A 24,807-nucleotide genomic window follows, 5' to 3' on the forward strand; every position below is an offset into this window, starting at 1 on the left:
TTGGGTGTAAGGTCTTAGAAGCTACCTCCTATCACTAGGTCTTGAAGATATTTCCCTACATTTTCTTCTGGGAGTTTTATGGTACTGACTCTTATGTTTAGTTCTTTGATCTATTTTGAGTTAATTTTTGTATAGGATATGAGGTAGAGGTCCTCTTTCATTCTTTGGTTTGGTCTCTTCAAAAAACACCATTTTTTGAAGAGACTTCCATCACAGTTGAGTGAATTTGGGAGCCTTGTCATGAATCAGTTGACTATAGATCTGAGGGTCTATTTCTGACCTCTCAATTCAAATCACTATGTTGCTCTTTCTGCCAGTACTGTGATATTTTGACCACTGTGGCTTTCTAATATTGTTTAAAGTCAGGAGGCATGAATCCTCCTACTTCATTCTTCATTTTCAAGATGTTTTTGGCTATTTCCAGCCCCTTCTCTTCCAAATAAATTGGCTAACAGTTTTACCATTTCAGCAAAGTAGGCTGTTAGAATTTTGATTGGGATTACATTGAATCTGTACATCAGTTTGGGTAGAATTGACATCTTAACAACATTTAGCCTTCTAGTCCATGAACACGGAATGCCTTTCCATTTGTTTAGGTCTTCCTTGATTTCTTTAAACATTTTTGTAGTTTTCTGTGTATAATTCCTTTACATTCTTGGTTAAATTTATTCCTAGATATTTGATTCTTTTTGTTGTTATTATTAGTTGAATTTTTTTGATAACCTCCTCAGATAGCTCATTGCTAATGTATGGAAACTACTGATTTTTTGTGCATTGATCTTGTAACCCACTACTTTGCTGAACTCATTCCCATTAATTTTTATATGTGGTGCTTTTAGTATCATTCAGTTAAAATATTTTCTAATTTCCATTGTGATTTCTTCTTTGACCCATGAATTAGTTGTAAGTGTACTACACAATTTTAAGGCATTTAGGGATTTTTCTAGTTGTGTTTTTAAATCAACTTTGTTGTGATAAACATATTTTAAAATTAACATTGTTAGGTGGTTCAGTGGTAGAATGCTTGCCTTCCATGCAGGAGACCTGAATTTGATTCCTGGACCATGCACCTCCCAGCCCCCCCCCAAAAATTAACATCATAAAATTTTGTTGGTGTACAATTCTGTGACTTACAGCGCATGTAATAATCGCCACAATTGTGATACAGAACAGTTTTATTACTCCCAAAAAAGTTCCTCATGCTGTCCCTTTGTAGTCACATTTTTCTCCAATTGCTTTGGAAGAGAAGCAATTGATCTATCCTTTGTCACTATAATTTTTATTTTTCCAGAATCATGTAAATGAAATTATTTAGTGTATAACCTTTTGAGATTGATTTCTTTGATTCAGTATAATGCCTTTGAGATTCATATAAGTTTTAGCATGTAGCAATAGTTCATTCCTTTTTGTTGCTGAGTAGTATTTCATTATCTGGATGTACCACAGTTTGTTTATCCACTTACCCACTAAAGATATTTGGGTTATTTACAGTTATTGGAGATTATGAATAGAGCTGTTACACACTTTTGTATATTGGTTTTTGAGTGAGCTTAAGCTTTCATTCTCTAGGGCAAATATCCTGGGAGTAGCATTGCTGAGTTATATGATTAATATATGCTTACATTTATAAAAACTGCCAAACTGTTTTTAAGAGTGGCTGCATCATTTTACATTTCTTCCAGCAGTGTCTGAGAGTTTCATTTGCTCCACATTCTTTATGTGTACGTGGTATTGTCAACATTTTAAATCTCAGTCATTATAATAATTGTATACTAGCATCCCATCATGATTTTAATTTGCCTTTCCCTAATGGCTGTTGTTGAATATCTTTTCATTTGATTATTTCTGATCTGTATATCTTCTTTGTAAAGTATTTATTCAAGTCTTTTGTCCATTTTTGTTTTCTTACTATTGATTTTGAGAGTTCTTGATATGTTCTAGATAAAAGTCTGTGCCTATTTGAAACTATTATGTACCACAGAAAAGCCATGTTTTAATCCTGATCCAATCTTCTGGGGCCAGACCTATTGTTTAGGGTGGGAAATTTTGATTGGATTATTCCCGTGGAGATGTAACACAGTTGTGGGTGTGACCTTTTGATTAGATGGAGATGTGATTTCACCCATTCAAGGTGGGTCTTGATTAGTTTACTAGCATCCTTTAAAAGGGGAAATATTTTGGAGAAACCTCAGATACAGACACTTGGAGGACAGTTGCTTCAGAGCCGACAGAGAAAAAGATGTTTGGAGATGCTTGGAGTGCTGACAGAGCAGATGCGTAGACACAGGCAAAGTCCAGCAGACATCACCATGAGTCTTCCCGTGTGATGCTAAGCAAGCCAGAACCAAGAGTTGTGTCCTGCAGGAGCTAAGTAAAGACCCACAGATGCTTAGAGAGGAAACCACTGGCATCAGAAGCTGGAAGCAGTAGAACCAGAAACAGGACCAGCAAATATCAGCCATGTGCTTTTCCCATGTGACAGACATCGACCTTTCTTAAATCAAGGTATGATTGCCTGGATGCCTTAGTTTGGACATATTTCTGGGCCTTACAACTGTAAACTTGTAACATAATAAATTCCCTGTATAAAACCCATTCCATTTCTGGTGTATTGCATTCCGGTAGCTTTTGCAAACTAACACAAAATCCTTTGTCAGATATGTGTTTTGCAATTATTTTCTCCCAGTCTATAGCTTATCTTTTCATTCTCTTAACAGTGTCCTCAGAGCAAAAGTTTTAAAGTTTTGATGAAGTTCAGTTTATGAGTTTTTTCTTTCATGTGACATGTTTTAGGGTCATATCTGAAAACTCTGCCTTGTGCTAGGTTATGAAGATTTTGTCTTACATTTTCTTTGAAAAGTTTTACATTTAGATCAGTGGTTCGTTTTGACCTAATTTTTATCCAAGTGTTAGGTTTAATTGTACTTTTGTTTTTTCACATATGGATGTCCAGTTGCTCCAGCACCATTTGTTGAAATAACTGTCCTTTCATCACTGATTTGCTTTTGTATCTTTGTCAGAAATCATTTGACCAAGTATTTGTGAGTCTGCAATTCTCTTACTTAACTAAGTACTGTTTCATTGGTCTGTTTGTCCCTTCACCAAAACCACACTGTCTTGATTTTTGCAGCTTTATAATAAGTCTTAAAATCAGGTAGTGATTTCTCCACCTTTTTCTTTTTTCAAACTTATTATGGCTATTATAGTCCTTTGTTTTTTCACGTAGATTTTTTAATTAGGTTGTCTATATAGCTGTGCAAAACTTGTTGCATTAAATCTATAAATGTATTTGGGGAGCGTTGACGTCTTTTCTCTTGCAATTCATGAATATAGTACGCTTCTCAATTAGGTCTTCTTCGACTTCTTTCATTGGCTTTTTATAGTTTTCAGCATACTGATTCTATACATGTTGTTAGACTTGTAACTAAGTATTTATCTTTTGGAAACTATTGCGAATAATGGTATTGCTTTTAAAAGATGATCTAAGTGTTCTACTGGTGTCTAGTTAAACACTTCTTCCTTAGAAACATGGTTGATTTTTGTGTGTTGACCTTGTATCCTGTGACCTTGCTAACTAAATTCACTTACTAATTCTAGGAGGTGTATTCCCCTCCCTCTCAAAGATTCCTTGATATTTTGTATGGAAACAATTATGTGATCTGCAAATAGAAACAGTTTTTTTTTTCCCCTTTCCAGTCTGTATGCATTTTATTTCTTTCTCTTACATTTTGCACTGGCTAACATTTCCAGTACATTGATGAATAGAATGATGAAAATGGATGTTCTTAATTTGTTCTGAATCTTAGTGGATTCATTAAGCATGAAGTTGTAGGGTTTTTGAAGAATCTCTTTGTCAGGTTGAAAAAGTTCCCTTCTTTTCCTTATTTATTGAGTGTTTTTATAATGAATGACTAATTTTATCAAATTCTTTCTCTGCATTAATTGATATAATCATATGCGTTTTCTTCTTTAGATTGTTAGTGTTTAGTATGACATTCATTTAACCAACCTTGCATTCTTGGTATAAACACCATATGGTCATGATGTTTTGTTCTTTTTATGTATCATTGTATTCCATTTGTTAATATTGCTTGAGGATTTTTTAAAACAGTTTTATTGAAAAAATAACTCATATACCATCTGAAGTCCACAGTTTACTGGTTTTCTTGAATATCTATAGAGCTGTAGAACCATCATCATGATCTAATTTTAGTACATTTTGTCACCCCCCCCAAAAAACACTCAGCTTAATAGCAATCAATCCCTATTGCTGACATCCCTTAGCCCCAGCCATAGGCAATCACCACTCTACTTTGTGTCTATATAGATGCACCTATTTTGGCTATTTTATATTAATGGAATTTTACAAAACGTCTTTTTTTTTTAACTTTTTAATTGTATAGAATAACATATATGTAAAGCAAAGAAATAAAACAGTTTTCAAAGGACTCTTCAAAAAATGGTTACAGGATAGATCCCAGAGGTTATCATGAGCTGCATACAATTCTCTCATATTTTTCCTTTTAGCTGCTCCAAAATACGGGAGGCTAGAGAGCTTATGTTTTTATTATCACAATCAACATTTTTTTCCTTCTTTTTTTGTGAACGATAACATATATACAAAAAAAGCTATAAATTTCCAAGCACAGCACCACAATTAGTTGTAGAACATATTTCAGACTTTGACATGGGTTACAGTTTCACAATTTTGGGTTTTACTTCCAGCTGCTCTAAAATACTGGAGACTAAAAGAAATATCAGTTTAATGATTCAGCATTCATATTCATTTGTTAGGTCCTATCTTCTATGTATAACTCCACCATCACCTTTGATCTTTCCATACCTCTCTTTAGGTTATGGCAATTCTAAATTTTTGATTTTGGAAGGGTCTGTCACTAATATGGGGTAGGGAGATGGAACTATCTGATGTTTTGGAGAGGCTGGGCTAGGTTTCAAGACTTATCTGAACCAGGGATCTATCTGGAGGTTGTAGGTTTCTGGAAAGTTACTCTAGTGACTGGAACCCTTGTGGAATCTTAAATATTGCCCTAATTGTTCTTTAGGATTGCCTGGAATGGTCCTGATTGGGGGTTGGCATGTTATGATAGGTAGCAAGGTCTACCTGAAGCTTGCGTAAGAACAACCCCCAGAGTAGTCTCTCAAGTCTATTTGAACTCCCTCTGCCACTGATACTTTATAAATTACACTTCTTTTCCCCCTTTTGGTCAGGATGCAGTTGTTGATCCATGATACCAGGTTTGGATTCATCCCTGGGAGTCCTCCCCCACATCACCAGGGAAACTTTCACCCCTGGATGTTATGTCCCACATAGCGGGGGAGGGTAGTGATTTCACTTGCAGAGTTGGGTTTAGAGAGACTGAAACCACATCTGAGCAACAACAGAGGTCCTCCAGAAGTAACTCTTAGGCATGCCTACAGGTAGTCTAAGCTTCTCCACTACCTACATAAGCTTCATAAGAGTAAGCCTCATAATTGAGGGCATGACCTATTGATTTGGATATCCGTAAAGTTTGACACAGTATCAGGGGATTCCCTGATAGTAAGGTTTAATAGTTCCATATTCTTTTTCCCCTCTCTCAGGGACTTTTCCAATACTTCTTGATTATCTACTTAATATACTCTAGGACATTTCCAAGCATTACAATAATCTATACAGGATTACAGGACCTCTTTCTTACTCTGTGCTTCCTGTATTTCGGTTGCTCAAATGAACTATACAGATAGGTTGAATTTGATTATGCACTGTAGAAAATTTCAGTTCCGGATCAAATAAACCTTTCTTCCACTGATGTCAAAGAATATATGTGGTTCTAAAATATAGACGCTATCTTCCTTACCACTATATTCTGAATTACTTTAACCCCAACCTGTTTGGCTTCGCACTTATCTCTAAATATCAGATTATATATATGTAACAGCATCTCAAAATTCAGAAAAAATAATCCCCACTCCGGACGTAATGTTTCTGCTGTAAAAGCTTACAATCTAAACCCTGTTTTTTTTTTTACAAGCATTTTGTAAAGGTGACGATACCATTGTTGTTTTTCTGTTTCTGGCTTATTTTGGCTAACCAAATGTCTCACATGTTCATTTACATCGTTGTATACCTCACGACATTGTTCCTTTTGTAGCAGCACAACCTTCGCTCATAAGTATAACCATTGTTTGCCAATCTACTTCTCTGTCGGTACATCCTTAAGCCACCTGCATTCATTGGGCGTCATGTAGAGGGCCCAAAGTCCACAGTCCATCAACATTCTCAATGTTAAATAATTTCATTGTTCCCAAGAGACAGAAAACCAATAAACACCCTCGCTAAATAGGAAATCTAAATCTCCTCTTAACTCTTGTCCCTCACCCCATTGTTTACCTTTTATGTTGCTGTGGTAGTGGTTTCCTTTTGAACATAGTTCATAGCAAAGCAATAGCAGTTTTCCCCCTGCACTCTGGACTTCAACACTGTTAATACAAGAATCATATCTTTGAAGTAATTCTTATGAGAACTCATTCATATTTCTAGTGTGAGTCAGTGGGACATATAGGTCTCCACAAACCCTTTAGATTTTGTTCATCTTCAATATGTAATATTACTTATAGACCCACTAGAGAATTACCTTCACTCCTTTCTGGTCCCTTACTTTGGAGTTCAACCTCATCAGCTAACGGTTCACCCATCTGTAGCTTCTATTAGCTCTAAGTCCCCTATCTTCTGTATTATAAGCCTCTGATTATGCCTTTATGCTGGTCATAAAAGTGGATTCACACAGTATCTATCCTTTTGTGTCTGACTAACTTCACTCAACTTTATGTCCTCAAGGCTCATCTATCCTGTCATGTGCTTCAGGGCATCATTTTGTCTTACTGCTGCATAATATTCCATCATATGTATATACCACATTTTGTTGATCCACTCGTCTGTTGATGGGCATTTGGTTTGTTTCCATCTTTTGGTGATTGTGAATAATGCTGCTGTGAACATCGGTGTGCAAATATCTGTTTGTGTCATTACTTTCAGCTCTTCTGGGTATATACCAAGTAGTGCTATTGACGGGTCATAGGGCAACTCGCTATTTAGTTTCCTAAGGAACCACCAGTCTTCTGTAGTGGCTGCACCATTATATATTCCCACCAGCAGTGCATAAGTGTCCCAGTTTCTCCACATCCTCCCCAACATTTATAGTTTCCTGTTTGTTTAATAGCAGCCATTCTTATAGGTGTGAGGTGGTATCTCATTGTAGTTTTGATCTGCATTTCCCTTATAGCCAGTGAAAATGAGCATCTCTTCATATGCTTTTGAGCCACCTGTATTTATCTCTTCAGAAAAATATGTTCATATCTTTAGCCCATTTTATAATTGGATTGTTTTTTCTTTTGTTGTTGACTTGTATGATTTCTTTGTATATGCAGGAAATCAGACTTTTGTCTGATATGTGATTTCCAAATTATTTTCTCCCATTGAGTTGGCTGCCTCTTCACCTTTTTGGCAGCTCTTTTGAGGTGCAGAAGCATTTGATTTTGAGGAGTTCCCATTTATCTATTTTTGCTTTTGTTACTTGTGCTTTGGTTGTAAAGTTTAGGAAGCTACCTACTATTACTAGGTCTTGAAGATATTGCCCTACATTTTTTTCTAGAAGCTTTATGGTGCTAGTTCTTGTATTTAGGTATTTGATCCACTTTGAGTTAATTTTTGAGTAGGTATAAGATAGGGGTCCTCTTTCATTCTCTTGGCTATTGATCTCCAGTTCTTCCATGCCTAATTATTGAAAAGAGTATTTTGTCCCACTTCAGAGGATTTGGGGGCCTTATCAAAAATCAGTTGACTATAGAGTTGGTGGTCTATTTCTGCACTCTCAATTCGATTCCATTGTCAGTGTTTCTGTCTTTGTGCCAATACCATCCTGTTTTAACCACTGTGGCTTTATAATAGGTTTTAAAGTCAGGGAGTGTTAATCCTCCCACTTCTCTCTTCTTTTTTAGGATGTTTTTAGCTATTTGGGGTCTCTTTCCCTTCTAGTTAAATTTGGTAGTTAACTTTTCCAAATCTTCAAAGTAGATTGTTGGAATTTTTTTTGTGTGTGTGGGCAGGCACTGGGAATCAAACCTGGGTCTCCGGCCTGGCAGGCAAGAGCTCTACCTGCTGAGCCACTGTGGCCCACCCTTCAGTTGGAGTTTTGATTGTATTGTGTTGAGTCTGTAGATCAACTTGAGGAGAATTGACATCTTAACTATATTTAGCCTTTCTATCCATGAGCAAGGAATGTTTCCACCTATTTAGATCTCCTTTGATTTCTTTTAGCAATGTTATGTAGTTTTCTATGTACAAGTCCTTCATGTCCCTAGTTAATTTCATTCTTAAGTATTTGATTCTTTTAGTTGCTATTTTGAGTGGAATTTTTCCTTAACTGACTCCTCAGCTAGCTCATTGCTTGTGTATAGAGTGTTACTGAGTTTTGCCCATTAATTTTATATCTGCTACCTTGTTTAGCTCAAGTAACTTTTCTGTAGATTTCCGAGGCTCTTTCAAATATAGTATCATATCATCCGCAAATAATGAGAGTTTTACTTCTTCCTTTCCAATTTAGATGCACTTTATTTCTTTGTCCTGCATGATTGCTCTAATTAGAACATTTAGCACAATGTTGAATAATAGTGGTCGTAGTGGGCATCCTTGTCTTGTACCTGATCTTAGGGGGAAGGCTTTCAGTCTCTCTCCATTGAGTACAATGCTGGCTATCAGTTTTTCATATATTCCCTTTATCATATTGAGGTAGTCACCTTTGATTCCTATCTTTTGGAGTGTTTTTATCAGAAAGGTATGCTGAGTTTAGTTGAATGATTTTTCAGCATCAATCAAGATGATCATGCGATTTTTCCTTTTCAATTTGTTATTGTGCTTTATTATACTAATTGATTTTCTTGTATTGAACCATCCTTGGATTCCTGGTATAAACACCACTTGGTCATGGTTTATAATTCTTTTAATGTGTTTTTGAAGTCAATTAACTAATATTTTATTGAGAGTTTTTGCATCTGTGTTCATTAGGGAGATTCGCCTGTAGTTTTCCTTTCTTATAGCATCTTTACCCAGTTTTGGTATTAAAGTGAAATTAGCTTCATAAAATGAATTAAGTAGAGTTCCTTTTTCCTCAATTTTTTTGGGATAATTTGAGCAGGATTGGTGTTAGTTCTTTCTGGAATGTTTTATTAATTCCCCTGTGAAGCCATCTGGCATTGGGCTTTCCTTTATAGGAAGATTTTTGATGACTGATTGAATCTCTTTACTTGTGATTGGTTTGTTGAGATCTTCTGTTTCTTCTTGAGTCAGTGTAGGTTGTTTGTGTGTCTCCAGGAATTTGTCCATTTCATCTAAATTGTCTAATTTGTTGGCGTATAATTGTTCCCAGTATCGTCTTATGATTTCTTTTATTTCTTCAGGGTCTTTGGTAATACCCCTTCTCGTTTCTAATTTTGTTTATTTGCATCCTCTCTCTCTTTTTCCTTTGTTGGTCTTGCTAGTGGCCCATCAGTTTTATTGATTTTCTCAAAGAACCAACTTTTGGTTTTATTTATTTATTTATTATTGTTTTTTTACATGGGCAGGCACCAGGAGTTGAACCCAGGTCCTCTGGCATGGCAGTTAAGCATTCTTGCCTGCTGAGCCACCGTGGCCCGCCTGCCCCAACTTTTGTTTGGTTTTTTTTTTATTAATTAAAAAAAATTAACACAACATTTAGAAATCATTCCATTCTACATATGCAATCAGTAATTCTTAATATCATCACATAGATGTATGATCATCATTTCTTAGTACATATGCATCGATTTAGAAAAAGAAATAGCAAGACAACAGAAAAAGAAATAAAATGATAATATAGAGAAAAATAAAAATAAAAATAAAAAATACAAAAATATATAAGAAAAAAAACAACTATAGCTCAGATGCAGCTTCATTCAGTGTTTGAACATAATTACATTACAATTAGGTAGTATTGTGCTGTCCATTTTTTTTTTTTTTAGAAATCATACCATTCTACATATGCAATCAGTAATTCTTAACATCATCACATAGATGCATGATCATCGTTTCTTAGTACATTTGCATCGGTTTAGAAGAACTAGCAATACAACCGAAAAAAATATAGAATGTTTAATACAGAGAAAAAAAATAATAGTAAGAACAAAACAAAAGAAAACAAAACAAAAACCTATAGCTCGGATGCAGCTTCATTCAGTGTTTTAACATGATTACTTTACAATTAGGTATTATTGTGCTGTCCATTTTTGAGTTTTTGTATCTAGTCCTATTGCACAGTCTGTATCCCATCAGCTCCAATTACCCATTATCTTACCCTGTTTCTAACTCCTGCTGAACTCTGTTACCAATGACATATTCCAAGTTTGTTCTCGAGTGTCGATTCACATCATTGGGACCATAAAGTATTTGTCTTTTAGTTTTTGGCTAGACTTACTCAGCATAATGTTCTCTAGGTCCATCCATGTTATTACATGCTTCATAAGTTTATCCTGCCTTAAAGCTGCTTAATATTCCATCGTATGTATATACCACAGTTTGTTTAGCCACTCGTCTGTTGATGGACATTTTGGCTGTTTCCGTCTCTTTGCAATTGTAAATAACGCTGCTATAAACATTGGTGTGCAAATGTCCGTTTGAGTTTTTGCCCTTAATTCCTTTGAGTAGATTCCCAGCAATGGTATTGCTGGGTCGTATGGCAATTCTATATTCAGCTTTTTGAGGAACCGCCAAACTGCCTTCCACAGTGGTTGCACCATTTGACATTCCCACCAACAGTGGATAAGTGTGCCTCTTTCACCGCATCCTCTCCAGCACTTGTCATTTTCTGTTTTGTTGATAATGGCCATTCTGGTGGGTGTGAGATGATATCTCATTGTGGTTTTGATTTGCATTTCTCTGATGGCCAGGGACATTGAGCATCTCTTCATGTGCCTTTTGGCCATTTGTATTTCCTCCTCTGAGAGGTGTCTATTCAAGTCTTTTTCTCATTTTGTAATTGGGTTGGCTGTCTTTTTGTTGTTGAGTTGAACAATCTCTTTATAAATTCTGGATACTAGACCTTTATCTGATATGTCGTTTCCAAATATTGTCTCCCATTGTGTAGGCTGTCTTTCTACTTTCTTGATGAAGTTCTTTGATGCACAAAAGTGTTTAATTTTGAGGAGTTCCCATTTATTTATTTCCTTCTTCAGTGCTCTTGCTTTAGGTTTAAGGTCCATAAAACTGCCTCCAATTGTAAGATTCATAAGATATCTCCCTACATTTTCCTCTAACTGTTTTATGGTCTTAGACCTAATGTTTAGATCTTTGATCCATTTTGAGTTAACTTTTGTGTAGGGTGTGAGAGATGGGTCTTCTTTCATTCTTTTACATATGGATATCCAGTTCTCTAGGCACCATTTTGTTGAAGAGACTGTTCTGTCCCAGGTGAGTTGGCTTGACTGCCTTATCAAAGATCAAATGTCCATAGATGAGAGGGTCTATATCTGAGCACTCTATTCGAGTCCATTGGTCGATATATCTATCTTTATGCCAATACCATGCTGTTTTGACCACTGTGGCTTCATAATATGCCTTAAAGTCAGGCAGTGCAAGACCTCCAGCTTCGGTTTTTTTCCTCAAGATGTTTTTAGCAATTCGAGGCACCCTGCCCTTCCAGATAAATTTGCTTATTGGTTTTTCTATTTCTGAAAAATAAGTTGTTGGGATTTTGATTGGTATTGCATTGAATCTGTAAATCAATTTAGGTAGGATTGACATCTTAACTATATTTAGTCTTCCAATCCATGAACACGGTATGCCCTTCCATCTATTTAGGTCTTCTGTGATTTCTTTTAGCAGTTTTTTGTAGTTTTCTTTATATAGGTTTTTTGTCTCATTGGTTAAATTTATTCCTAGGTATTTTATTCTTTTAGTTGCAATTGTAAATGGGATTCGTTTCTTGATTTCCCTCTCCGCTTGTTCATTGCTATTGTATAGAAATGCTACAGATTTTTGAATGTTGATCTTGTAACCTGCTACTTTGCTGTACTCATTTATTAGCTCTAGTAGTTTTGTTGTGGATTTTTCCGGGTTTTCGACGTATAGTATCATATCGTCTGCAAACAGTGATAGTTTTACTTCTTCCTTTCCTATTTTGATGCCTTGTATTTCTTTTTCTTGTCTAATTGCTCTGGCTAGAACCTCCAATACAATGTTGAATAATAGTGGTGATAGTGGACATCCTTGTCTTGTTCCTGATCTTAGGGGGAAAGTTTTCAATTTTTCCCCATTGAGGATGATATTAGCTGTGGGTTTTTCATATATTCCCTCTATCATTTTAAGGAAGTTCCCTTGTATTCCTATCCTTTGAAGTGTTTTCAACAGGAAAGGATGTTGAATCTTGTCAAATGCCTCCTCTGCATCAATTGAGATGATCATGTGGTTTTTCTGCTTTGATTTGTTGATATGGTGTATTACATTAATTGATTTTCTTATGTTGAACCATCCTTGCATACCTGGGATGAATCCTACTTGGTCATGATGTATAATTCTTTTAATGTGTTGTTGGATACGATTTGCTAGAATTTTATTGAGGATTTTTGCATCTATATTCATTAGAGAGATTGGCCTGTAGTTTTCTTTTTTTGTAATATCTTTGCCTGGTTTTGGTATGAGGGTGATGTTGGCTTCATAGAATGAATTAGGTAGTTTTCCCTCCACTTCGATTTTTTTGAAGAGTTTGAGGAGAGTTGGTACTAATTCTTTCTGGAATGTTTGATAGAATTCAGATGTGAAGCCGTCTGGTCCTGGACTTTTCTTTTTAGGAAGCTTTTGAATGACTGATTCAATTTCTTTACTTGTGATTGGTTTGTTGAGGTCATCTATGTCTTCTTGAGTCAAAGTTGGTTGTTCGTGTCTTTCCAGGAACCCGTCCATTTCCTCTAAATTGTTGTATTTATTAGCGTAAAGTTGTTCATAGTATCCTGTTATTACCTCCTTTATTTCTGTGAGGTCAGTAGTTATGTCTCCTCTTCCATTTCTGATCTTATTTGTTTGCATCCTCTCTCTTCTTCTTTTTGTCAATCTTGCTAAGGGCCCATCAATCTTATTGATTTTCTCATAGAACCAACTTCTGGCCTTATTGATTTTCTCTAAATTTCATTTATTTCTGCTCTAATCTTTGTTATTTCTTTCCTTTTGCTTGCTTTGGGATTAGTTTGCTGTTCTTTCTCCAGTTCTTCCAAATGAATAGTTAATTCCTGAATTTTTGCCTTTTCTTCTTTTCTGATATAGGCATTTAGGGCAATAAATTTCCCTCTTAGCACTGCCTTTGCTGCGTCCCATAAGTTTTGATATGTTGTGTTTTCATTTTCATTCGCCTCAAGGTATTTGCTAATTTCTCTAGCAATTTCTTCTTTGACCCACTCATTGTTTAGGAGTGTGTTGTTGAGCCTCCATGTATTTGTGAATTTTCTGGCACTCCGCCTATTATTGATTTCCAACTTCATTCCTTTATGATCCAAGAAAGTGTTGTGTATGATTTCAATCTTTTTAAATTTGTTAAGACTTGCTTTGTGACCCAGCATATGGTCTATCTTTGAGAATGATCCATGAGCACTTGAGAAAAAGGTGTATCCTGCTGTTGTGGGATGTAATGTCCTATAAATGTCTGTTAAGTCTAGCTCATTTATGGTAATATTCAGATTCTCTATTTCTTTATTGATCCTCTGTCTAGATGTTCTGTCCATTGATGAGAGTGGTGAATTGAAGTCTCCAACTATTATGGTATATGAGTCTATTTCCCTTTTCAGTGTTTGCGGTGTATTCCTCACGTATTTTGGGGCATTCTGGTTCGGTGCGTAAATATTTATGATTGTTATGTCTTCTTGTTTAATTGTTCCTTTTATTAGTATATAATGTCCTTCTTTGTCTCTTTTAACTGCTTTACATTTGAAGTCTAATCTGTTGGATATTAGTGTAGCCACTCCTGCTCTTTTCTGGTTGTTATTTGCATAAAATATCTTTTCCCAACCTTTCACTTTCAACCTATGTTTATCTTTGGGTCTAAGATGTGTTTCCTGTAGACAGCATATAGAAGGATCCTGTTTTTTAATCCATTCTGCCAATCTATGTCTTTTGATTGGGGAATTCAGTCCATTGACATTTAGTGTTATTACTGTTTGGATAATATTTTCCTCTAACATTTTGCCTTTTGTATTATATATATCATATCTGATTTTCCTTCTTTCTACACTCTTCTCCATACCTCTCTCTTCTTTTTGTATCTGACTCTAGTTCTCCCTTTAGTATTTCTTGCAGAGCTGGTCTCTTGGTCACAAATTCTCTCAGTGACTTTTTGTCTGAGAATGTTTTAATTTCTCCCTCATTTTCGAAGTATAATTTTGCTGGATACAGGAGTCTTGGTTGGCAGTTTTTCTCTTTTAGTAATTTAAATATATCATCCCCACTGTCTTCTAGCTTCCATGGTTTCTGCTGAGAAATCTACACATAGTCTTATTGGGTTTCCCTTGTATGTGATGGATTGTTTTTCTCTTGCTGCTTTCAAGATCCTCTCTTTCTCTTTGACCCTGACATTCTAACTAGTAAGTGTCTTGGAGAACGCCTATTTGGGTCTAATCTCTTTGGGGTGCGCTGCACTTCTTGGATCTGTAATTTTAGGTCTTTCATAAGAGTTGGGAAATTTTCAGTGATAATTTCTTCCATTAGTTTTTCTCCTCCTTTTCCCTTCTCTTCTCCTTCTGGGACACCCACAACACATATATTTGTGCGGTTCATATTGTCCTTGAGTTCCCTGATACCCTGTTCAAATTTTTCCATTCTTTTCCCTATAGTTTCTGTTTCTTTTTGGAATTCAGATGTTCCATCCTCCAAATCACTAATTCTATCTTCTGTCTCTTTAAATCTATCATTGTAGGTATCCATTGTTTTTTCCATCTTTTCTACTTTATCCTTCACTTCCGTAAGTTCTGTGATTTGTTTTTTCAGTGTTTCTATTTCTTCTTTATGTTCAGCCCATGTCCTCTTCATGTCCTCCCTCAATTTATCGATTTCCTTTTTGAAGAGGTTTTCCATTTCTGTTCGTGTATTCAGCATTAGTTGTCTCAACTCTTGTATCTCATTTGAACTATTGGTTTGTTCCTTTGACTGGGCCATATTCTCAATCTTCTGAGCGTGGACAGTTATCTTCTGCTGCTGGCATCTGGGCATTTAGTCAGATTTCCCTGGGTGTCGGACCCAACAAGGTTGTAAGATTTTTCTGTGAAATTTCTGGGTTCTGTTTCTCTTATCCTGCCCAGTAGGTGGCGCTCGTGGCACACGTTTTTCTGCGGGTCCCACCGGTAAAAGGTGCTGTGAGTCCTTCAACTTTGGAAAACTCTCGCCGTCCGGGAGGTTCGCTAGCCAAAGTGGCTTGGAAGAGTGCCAGCTGACCCGGGGTCCGAACGCGGGGAGAGTCGCTGGCCGCCACAGCCCGGGAAAGCGCCCGTCCGAATTTCCTAGTTGGCCTGGGGTGCCAAGCTTGGCGGGAGGGCGCCAGCCGCAGCGGCCCGCACGGGAAAGTGCACGTTCCCGGGGAGTCACAGATTTGGAAGGGCCCCCCCCCCCATCGCCGTTCTCCGCGGCCTGGGGATTTCCGATCCAATTCTCTCAGTTGGTCCGGGTGCCCCGCGTGGTGTGGACGCCAGCCACCGCGGTTTGAGGGGACCGCCTGTCCAATTCTCCCAGCCAGCCTGGGAAGGGGGAAGGGAGTGACTCCGGCCGCTTGCCGCCCCGCCCAGTGAAGCCCGTGCCCCTCGGCGATCTCACCAGAGCGGGTTCTCTCAGCCAGCCAGCCGTTCCAGGATGGTGTACGCTGTCTTTTTTATCTCTGTCATGGCTTTGGGAGCTGTCCTGGAGAAGAAACTAAGATCCGCGCGTCTTACTAAGCCGCCATCTTCTCTGGAAGTCCCAACTTTTGGTTTTATTGATTCTATTGTCCTTTTGTTCTCCCATTCATTTATTTCTGCTTTAATCTTTGTTATTTCTCTTATCCTGTTTGCTTTGGGGTTAGCTTGCTATTCTTTCTCAAGTTCCTCCAGGTTTGCTTTTAAGTCCTTGATTTTTGTTCTTTCTTGTTTTTTAATTTAGGCATTTAAGGCAATAAATTTTCCCTCTTAGTGTTTGCTGCATCCCATAAGTGTTCTGATAAATTGTATTCTCATTTTCATTCGTCTCCAGGTAGACTGATTTCTCTAGCAATTTCTTCTTTGACCCACTGGTTGTTTAAGAGTGTATTATTTAGTCTTCATATATTTGTGAATGCTCTTGTTCTTTGGTGGTTATTGAGATCCAGCTTTATCCCATTGTGGTCAGAGAAAGTGCTTTGAATAATTTCAATATTTTTAATTTATAAAGACCTGTTTTGTGCTCCACCATATGATCTATCCTGGAGAATGTTCCATGAGCACTAGAGAAGAATGTATAACCTTGTGTTTTGGGGTGCAATGACCTATATATGTCTGTTAGGTCTAATTTATTTATCAAGTTATTTAACTTCTATATTTCCTTGTTGATCTTCTGTCTGGTTGTTTATTTTTTTGTTCAACATATCAACATACAAACACAAATATTCTTACCATATGATCATTCCATTCTTGTTATGTAATCAGTAACTCACAATATCATCACATGGTTGTATATTCATCATCATGATCATTTCTTAGAACATTTGCATCAATTTAGAAAAAGAAATAAAAAGAAAACAGAAAAAAATCATACATACCATACCCCTTACCCCTCCCGTTCATTGATCCCTGGCATTTCAATCTACTAAATTTATTTTAACATTTGTTCCCCCTATTTATTTATTTTTAATCCATGTTTTACTCATCTGTACATACCCTAGATAAAAGAAGCATTAGACACAAGATTTTCACAATCACACAGTCACGTTGTGAAAGCTGTATCATTATATAGCTTTCTTCAAGGAACATGGCTACTAGAACACAGCTCTGCATTTTCAGGCACTTCCCTCCAACCTCTCCATTATACCTTAACTAGAAAGGTGACATCTATATAATGTGTAAGAATAACCTCCAGAATAATCTCTTGACTTTATTTGAAATCTCTCAGCCATTGACACTTTATTTTGTCTCATTTCTCTCTTCCCCCTTTTGGTCGAGAAGGTTTTCTCAATCCCTTGATGCTTAGTCACAGCTCATTGTAGGATTTCTGTCCCACGTTGCCAAGAGGGTTTACACCCTGGGAGTCATGTCCTACATAGAGAGGGGGAGGGCAGTGAGTTTGCTTGTCTTGTTGGCTGAGAGAGAGAGGCCACATCTCAGCAACAAAAGAGGTTCTCTGGGGGTGACTCTTAGGCCTAATTTTAAGTAGGCTTAGCCTATCCTTTGTGGGGATAAGTTTTTTTTTTCAAACTATCTACACAAGTTATATTAGGAAATGCACTAGTCAAAATATAAATTTTGTAACAAATAAACATTTTTTGCTTTAGTCTCACACAGAAGGTGACATTTTAAAATATTAATATTTTAATATTTGTATGAACAAACCCCAAGATTAATATTTTAATATTTGTATGAACAAACCCCAAGATTGAGGGCTCAACCTGTTGCCTTGGTTGTCCCCACTGCTTATGAGAATATCAGGAATTCTCCTCTTAATTCTATTTCATTGAGCTATATGTATGTCCTTGTGCCAGTAAACCACGTCTTGATTATTCCATCTCTGCAGTAACTTTTTAAATAGGGAAGTATGAGTCTTCCAACTTTAGTCTTATTTTTCAACATTTGGCTATTTTGAGTGCTTTTCATACTCATGAATTTTAGGATCAGTCTGTAAATTTCTGTAAATTACAGCTGGGATTTTCTTTTTTAATTGAATAGCTCATTTTTTTTGGACATTAAGTTTGAAAGTAATTTCAGACTTACACTCAAGTTGCAAACATAATATAAAAACATAGAATACTCCAACATATCCCCTGACCAGATACCCAAATTTACCAACTTTTGACATTTTGCCGTATTTGTTGTATCATTTCTTCTTTCTTTCTTTCTTTCTGTATCCCCCTTTCTCTCTATCTTCTAATATTTGACTGTGTTGAATATATCATCCTCCTTTACCATTTACACTTCCAAGTATATTTCCTAATAACAAAAGTATTCACCTAGGTAATCAATATTAAATATAGTTGCCAAGTTCAAGATGTTTAACATTGTTTTTTCAGTTATCCCAAAAATATCCTTTTGTTTTTCTCCTTCATTATTAGATCCAATCTAGGGTCATGTATTGCATTTAATTGTCATTGTCTCTTTAGTTTCTCTCTCTCTCTCTCTTTTTTAATTGTGACATATATCAGCATGAACCACCCCAAGCATACAGTTCAGTAGGGCTGCAGGGATTTTAACAGGGATTATGTTGAATCTTTAGATCAATTTGGAAAGTATTGCTGTCTTAACAGTATTAAATCTGTGGGCATTGGGTTTACTTCCATTTATTTAGATCTTGTAAAATTTCTTTCTACACCCTGAACCATCGGGTATTTATGTGATGCCTGAGACAGAGTTAGAGCAATGAAGGGTATGAAAATCAGCATCATCCCATTCAGCAACTGTTAAGAAAGCGGAAAAAGTGATCAGACTTCAACTAGAGATATGAATGACGCTGATCTGGATAGGACTAATACTGGGTAAAGGATGATATGACCCATATTTTCAGATTTCAACTTCTGTGCAAGACCAAAGGGAAAGAGGTTTATTTGGTACAAAATTTATATTTTGAGTAGCACATTATCTAATTTAACTTTTATGGTGTGTTTACTTGAACACCATAATTACATGGAATTTTTTTTTTTTTTTTTGGCATGGGAAGGCTCTGGGAATTGAACCCGGGTCTCTGGTGTGACTGGCGAGGATTCTGCCACTGAGCCACTGTTGTACCGCCCATTACATGGAATCTTGAATAGGGAGTGAGATCTTGTTGGTTTGTACAAGTTAATATTATAGGAATTGTGAAAGAGCTATTATAAGCTGTTAGTAACTTATACCAATGGTAGTTATTTGTCTAATTTTATATGTTTATGCCACTCAACAGGTTCTTTCCAGTCTAGTTAGATCAGTCTCAATAAAATGACCCAGGAGTATTTTATCAGTATTCTGATGGGAAAAAATGCCTGCTTTCTGTCTTTCTGTTACATGTATTTCTCACTAATCTCTGAACAACAATAAGCACACATTGTTGAACATCTACATGACCAGCCACTGGAGATGAAAAAGATAAGACATGACTCATATCTCAGAGGAATGTAGCCTGTTAAAGGAAACAAATATATAATTAATTGACGTACAGCAACAAGTTCCAATAATAAAATTAAAACCTGTATTTAAACTTTTCTAAATTTTAGAAATTTTAACCAAACTTACATAACAGCTATAGTCTAATACAATTTAGTATATTATTATATTTTTCCTTGTTGTTGTCATTTGTGTTAGTTAATGTATCTCCTTAAATAGAGTGTAAACTACAGGTCTCTGCGGTGGTGAGTCTGTGAATTTTGGAAATTAAACATATTGGTGTCCCATTTCTGGCATTACCATTTTAGTCACAGTAACTTTTCTAAACTTGAGGTGACTCTCCTGTTAAAGTGAAAATGCTAAATAGCTCCCTGATGTGGTTGTATTGATTAAATGAAATAATATATTTAAAAGCTCTAGAACAGTGTCTGTTAAGCAATTTGAAGGCCCAATAAATTTTAGCTTTCTCCTTGTACTCCATTTGTATGCACTCTGGAAATGAACAATAAATATTTGATTGGTGGGTAAATTTATTGATTGCATCGACTGCAGTTCATAATGGCTTTCCAGAACTTTTGAAGTGCAAGTGTCATTCATGGAATCCTGTTCTTGGTAATAAAGCCACTTTATTTTTTGCGTGGGGGTAGGGTGAGCACTTGGCAAATTTAAATTTTATTTTAGTTTTACCACCACTTGTGCAGTAATGCTAGGGAGATATGATTATCCCAAGTCACAGGTGGGAGTTTAAATTTTGAAGTGAGTGAGCTAAATGGGGTTTTTTAAGCGGCAATCATTGAATTTGTATAGGTAGTGTCTGAATGTGGCCTATGCAATACTGTACTTCTCTTGGCCTAAATTGTATAGGTGATATAGTAGTGAAAAGGGAGTTCTTCTATGGCTTAAGGATATAAAAACTCTCAATGCAGCAATCTTTTCATTGTTGATTATTATAGTTACTATTACTCCTAGAAGTTGACCAACAGGGACCTGAGTTTAGGAGATTTTGTCATTCAGCTTTCATATAGTAAATGCTGAGGCCAGCCCTTTGTCTGCAGGGCTCTCTATCAGAGTGAAGAGAATCTGTGACATTACTCCAGGCAGCCAAGTGGGCGGAGGAGTCAAGGTTTTCAATGTTCTCTGTGTAAATGAATTTGTGCTATTAAACCAGATGGGTACTGGATACTATATATTGTCCTTGAAGCACTGGAGGAGGTCCTTTGTTGCAACATTTCAATCTGTTTTTTCTGATTCTTCCAGGTAGTAGAAAACATGTTCAGGCATTTTTTTTTTTTTTTTAATGCTCCGATATACTTTTTAAAAGCTGCTAAAGTTTAATTTGGCTAAAAATCTTATAGCCTATGTACTTTGATTTTGCAAAGGAGAGTTATTTGGGGTGAGATTGGTGGCAAAATATCATGTCTTTGTGGAGTGGAAATATGTGTTGTGAATATGTGCTGTGCAGGGTTGGATTTGTGTAGGATAGAGGCACACCTTTTTTTTTTATCTAACAAAAGTCCATACTTTATTCACATTTCCTTAGTTTTTACCTAATGTCCTTTCTCTGTTCCAGGATCCCACTTTGAACTTAGTCTACACATTATATTTAGTTGTTGTCTCTTTAGGCCCCTTTTGGCTGTGATAGTTTATCAGGTTTTCCTTGTTTTTGATGACCCTGTTATTTTTGAGGAGTACTGGTCAAGTATTTCTTTACTTATTTTCTTTGATGAAGGAAACCTTTTAATTTTAGGTAAAGAGAGTCACTCTGGTGTATCTTTGCCAAGTCCATTCAGTAAACTCAGAAAGATATGAAGATACAGGAGGCATGCATATGGAAGCCAAGTAGTCTTGCTTTGTTTTTTCGGTTTTGTTTTTTTTTAACTTTTTTTTTTTTATTGTTAGGTATAACATATATACAGAGAAAAGAAAGAAAAAGTGATTTTCAAAGTACACTTCAACAAGTAGTTACAGAACAGATTTCAGAGTTTGTTATGGGTTACCATTCCACTATTTCAGATTTTTCCTTCTAGCTGCTCCAAAACATTGGAGACTAGAAGAAATATTTTTTCTTTTTTTAACTTTTTAAATTGTATAATATAACATATATACAAAACAAAGAAGGAAAAAAGCAATAATTTTCAGTGCATTCTTCAACAAGTAGTTACAGGACAGATCTTTGTATTTGTCATGGGCTACCATACCATCCTCTCAGAATTTTCCTTCTAGCTACTCCATAATATAGGAGGCTAGAAGGAACAAATATTTTTTAATCATCACTATCGACTTTTTTTTTGTGAAAAATAACATACAAAAAAAGCAATAAATTTCAAAGCACAGCACAACAATTAATTGTAGAACAGATTTCAGAGTTTGGTATGGGTTACAATTCCACAATTTTAGGTTTTTACTTCTAGCTACTCTAAGATACTGGAGACTAAAAGAAATAACAATATAATGATTCAGCAATCGTACTTATTTGTTACACCCTGCCTTCTCTGTATAATTCCACCATCACCTTTGATCTTTCTCCCACTCTTTAGTGCTATTTGAACTATACCCATTCTAACTTTTTCATGTTGGAAGGGGCTGTTGATAATATGGGATGGGAAATAGAACTAGTTGATATTCTGGAAAGGCTGGCCCTTCTGCATTTCAGGACTTATCTGGTCCAGGGGCCCATCTGAGGTTGTAGGTTTCTGAAAAGTTACCCTAGTGCATAGAACCTTTGTAAAATGTTATGTAATGTCCTAGGTGTTCTTTAGGATTGGCAGGAATGGTTTTGGTTGGGGTTTGGCAAGTTATGGTAAGTAGCAATGTCTAACTGAACCTTGCATAAGAGTGACTTCCAGAGTAGCCTCTCGACTTTATTTGAACTCTCTCAGCCACTGATAACCTTATTTGTCACACTTCTTTTCCCCCTCTTGGTCAGGATGCCTTTTTTTTTTTTTTTTAATATAGGCAGGCACCGGAAATTGAACCCGGGTCTTCTGGCATGGCAGGCAAGCACTCTTGCCTGCTGAACCACTGTGGCCTGCCTGGTCAGGATGCCATTTTTAATCCCATGGTACCAGGGCCAGGCTCGTCCCAGGGAGTCATCTCCCATGCCACCAGGGAGAGACTCTCACCCCTGGATGTTATGTCCCATGTTGCAGGGAGGACAATGGTTTTACCTGCAGAGTTGGGATAGATAGATAGATGGATGGATGGGTGGATGGATGGATGGATGGATGGATGGATGGACGGACGGACGGACGGACGGACGAACAGAGAGAGACCACCTCTGAACAACAGAAGAGGTCCTCTGGAAGTAACTCTTAGGCATACCTATAGGTAGGCTAAGCTTCTCCGCTACATACATAAGCTTCACAAGAGCAAGTCTCAAGATCAAGGGCTTGATCTATTGATTTAGGTGTTCCTAATGTTTGACACAATATCATGAGCTTCCCCAGTGGGTAAAGTTTAATAGTTCCATATTTTTTCTCCCATCCCTCAGGGGACTTTGCCAATACTTTTTGATTATCTGCTTAATATATTCTGGAATGTATCCAGTCATTACATTAAGCTATATAGGATTAAAGGCCCTCATTTTTATTCTGGGCTCCTTGTGTTTGGGTTGTTTAAATGATCTCTCCAGACAGGTTGAGTTAGATTATGTGCTAGAGAAAATTTAGTGGTCAAGTATTTCAGTATGAGTTTGCCTTAAGTTTTTCTTGTGATTTGACTGATTTTGTGAGTTTTGGAAAGAAAACCACAGAAGTAAAGTACCATTCTCATTATATCTTATCAAGGGTAGTGCTATCAGCATGACTTATCACCATTGATGTGAATCACATCTTTTAACTAAACTTTTGTAACTTTTGATATTGCTTCTGAAAAGCATTTAAATAATAAATCATTCACAAGTTCTTTAATGGTTAATAGAAGTTAAATATTTCAATGTGAGAATGTAGTTGCTGGATTGCAGTTTAGTTTAGAACCTGTGTGGGGTTTTTTTTTTTTTTTTTTTTTTTGCATGGGCAGACACCAGGAATTGAACCCAGGTCTCAGGTATGGGAAGCAAGAACTCTACCTGCTGAGCCACCGTGGCCTGCCCAGAACCTGGTTTTAATTAAAAAAATTTTTTTTAAATATAGAAAGAAAATCTTAGGAATTTTAATATAATTTGTTAGGAGAAATAATAAGAGCAGCCTAAACTTTAAGCAGAAAACTATGTGTATTTTTCTGATATTTTAGAGGTGAATTTTAAAGGGCATTATTTATTAATTGTTGGAAGACACAAAAAACTCTTACACCTGTCAGAAATTAACCAATCAGGATGACCCTGAAATAAAGCATGCATAAGGAAAGTACCAGAAGGGTAGTTCTTTCCACTCTTGTTACTTATTGCCCATATTTTTCTTGGTTTTCTCTTCATTTGGAAAATGCCCCTAAATGTGAGGACAGAAGGGAAGAGGTAGATTTAAACTTAAAGCTTATTCTTTTTATTTTGTAATTACATTTTTTTCCCTCAGTTTTTAAGTAGTATTTACCAGTATGGGTAAGATTAATGGTTAGAATACAGACCAATTTGAAAATTAGTTTTTAAATTGAGCTATAATATATAAAATCTTATGTTTGTATGCAGATCTGATTATATCCAAGTGCAGTTTTCATACCCACACCAGTTGTCTTGTAATAATCAAGAATGTATCCACTGTGTGATGTTTGTAAGTTACTGCTCTTTTGGAAATCACACTGGTATATCTAGTGGGTATATGTGGTTCATTATTGATTATAATTTTATTTTAGAATTTTTTGCTTTAAGTGGTTGGGGTAATTCTTATTGTTAATTCTTAGATTTTTTGATGAGGATAATCCTGGATTAATAAGGATGAGCATCAAAACATTAAAATGAATAATGATAAAAGAAGTCAGGTAATGATTCCTTAAGAACGTGCTGCAAAAATAACACAGGCTCTTAGGTACAATGGAGAAGACAAAATATTTAAAAGAGAAATGCCTTAAAACTTAAAATAAATATGTAAATTTTAATAAACATTTTTAATAGAGAAATCCCAAGTCTAGAGATGAAGGGCTCCTGATTGACTTCTGTACCCACATGTGGGTATTTTTGAAGTCTCTACTTTATGACCTAGGGTTGGATGGACACAGGCAGAAGAGTTCTGCCTTAGGAAGTAATAGGCCAGGATTCTCGTCCCTACTTCTCTGCTTTCTAAGTTCATGTTCATGAGCCAAATACTTAATTTCTCTTAGGCATGTAAAATGAGGATAATGATCTGAAAGCAGGGGTCCAGGTCAGGTTATATTTTGGAGTCCTTTGCAGTGAACTGTCCATATATCAAATATATATAGTGTGAACATTGAAGAACATATTTTGCTTTCTAATAGTAATTCCTACAACTAGAGTTTTTTTTTTTTTTTTTTTTTTTTTTTTTTACTAGAGTGATTTAAGAAGTAAAAACGCCC

At 36.2% G+C, this 24,807-nt stretch overlaps 1 protein-coding gene across 20 annotated transcripts in view; it reads left to right on the forward strand.

Annotated features, from left to right (window-relative positions):
• Nucleotides 1-24,807, forward strand: part of BTRC (beta-transducin repeat containing E3 ubiquitin protein ligase) — a 265,091-nt gene that overhangs the window by 86,634 nt on the left and 153,650 nt on the right. The window contains exon 1 of one of the 20 annotated variants that reach the window (XM_077125784.1): nt 18,569-18,740. The exons of the other annotated variants lie outside the window; for them this stretch is intronic. The gene's annotated coding sequence lies outside the window, so the exon portion shown is untranslated. Of the gene's footprint in view, nt 1-18,568; nt 18,741-24,807 lie in introns of those variants that run through there. 20 annotated transcript variants of the gene reach the window in all.

This window comes from Tamandua tetradactyla, chromosome 13 (genome assembly GCF_023851605.1).
Source record: "Tamandua tetradactyla isolate mTamTet1 chromosome 13, mTamTet1.pri, whole genome shotgun sequence".
NCBI classification, from domain to species: domain Eukaryota; kingdom Metazoa; phylum Chordata; class Mammalia; order Pilosa; family Myrmecophagidae; genus Tamandua; species Tamandua tetradactyla.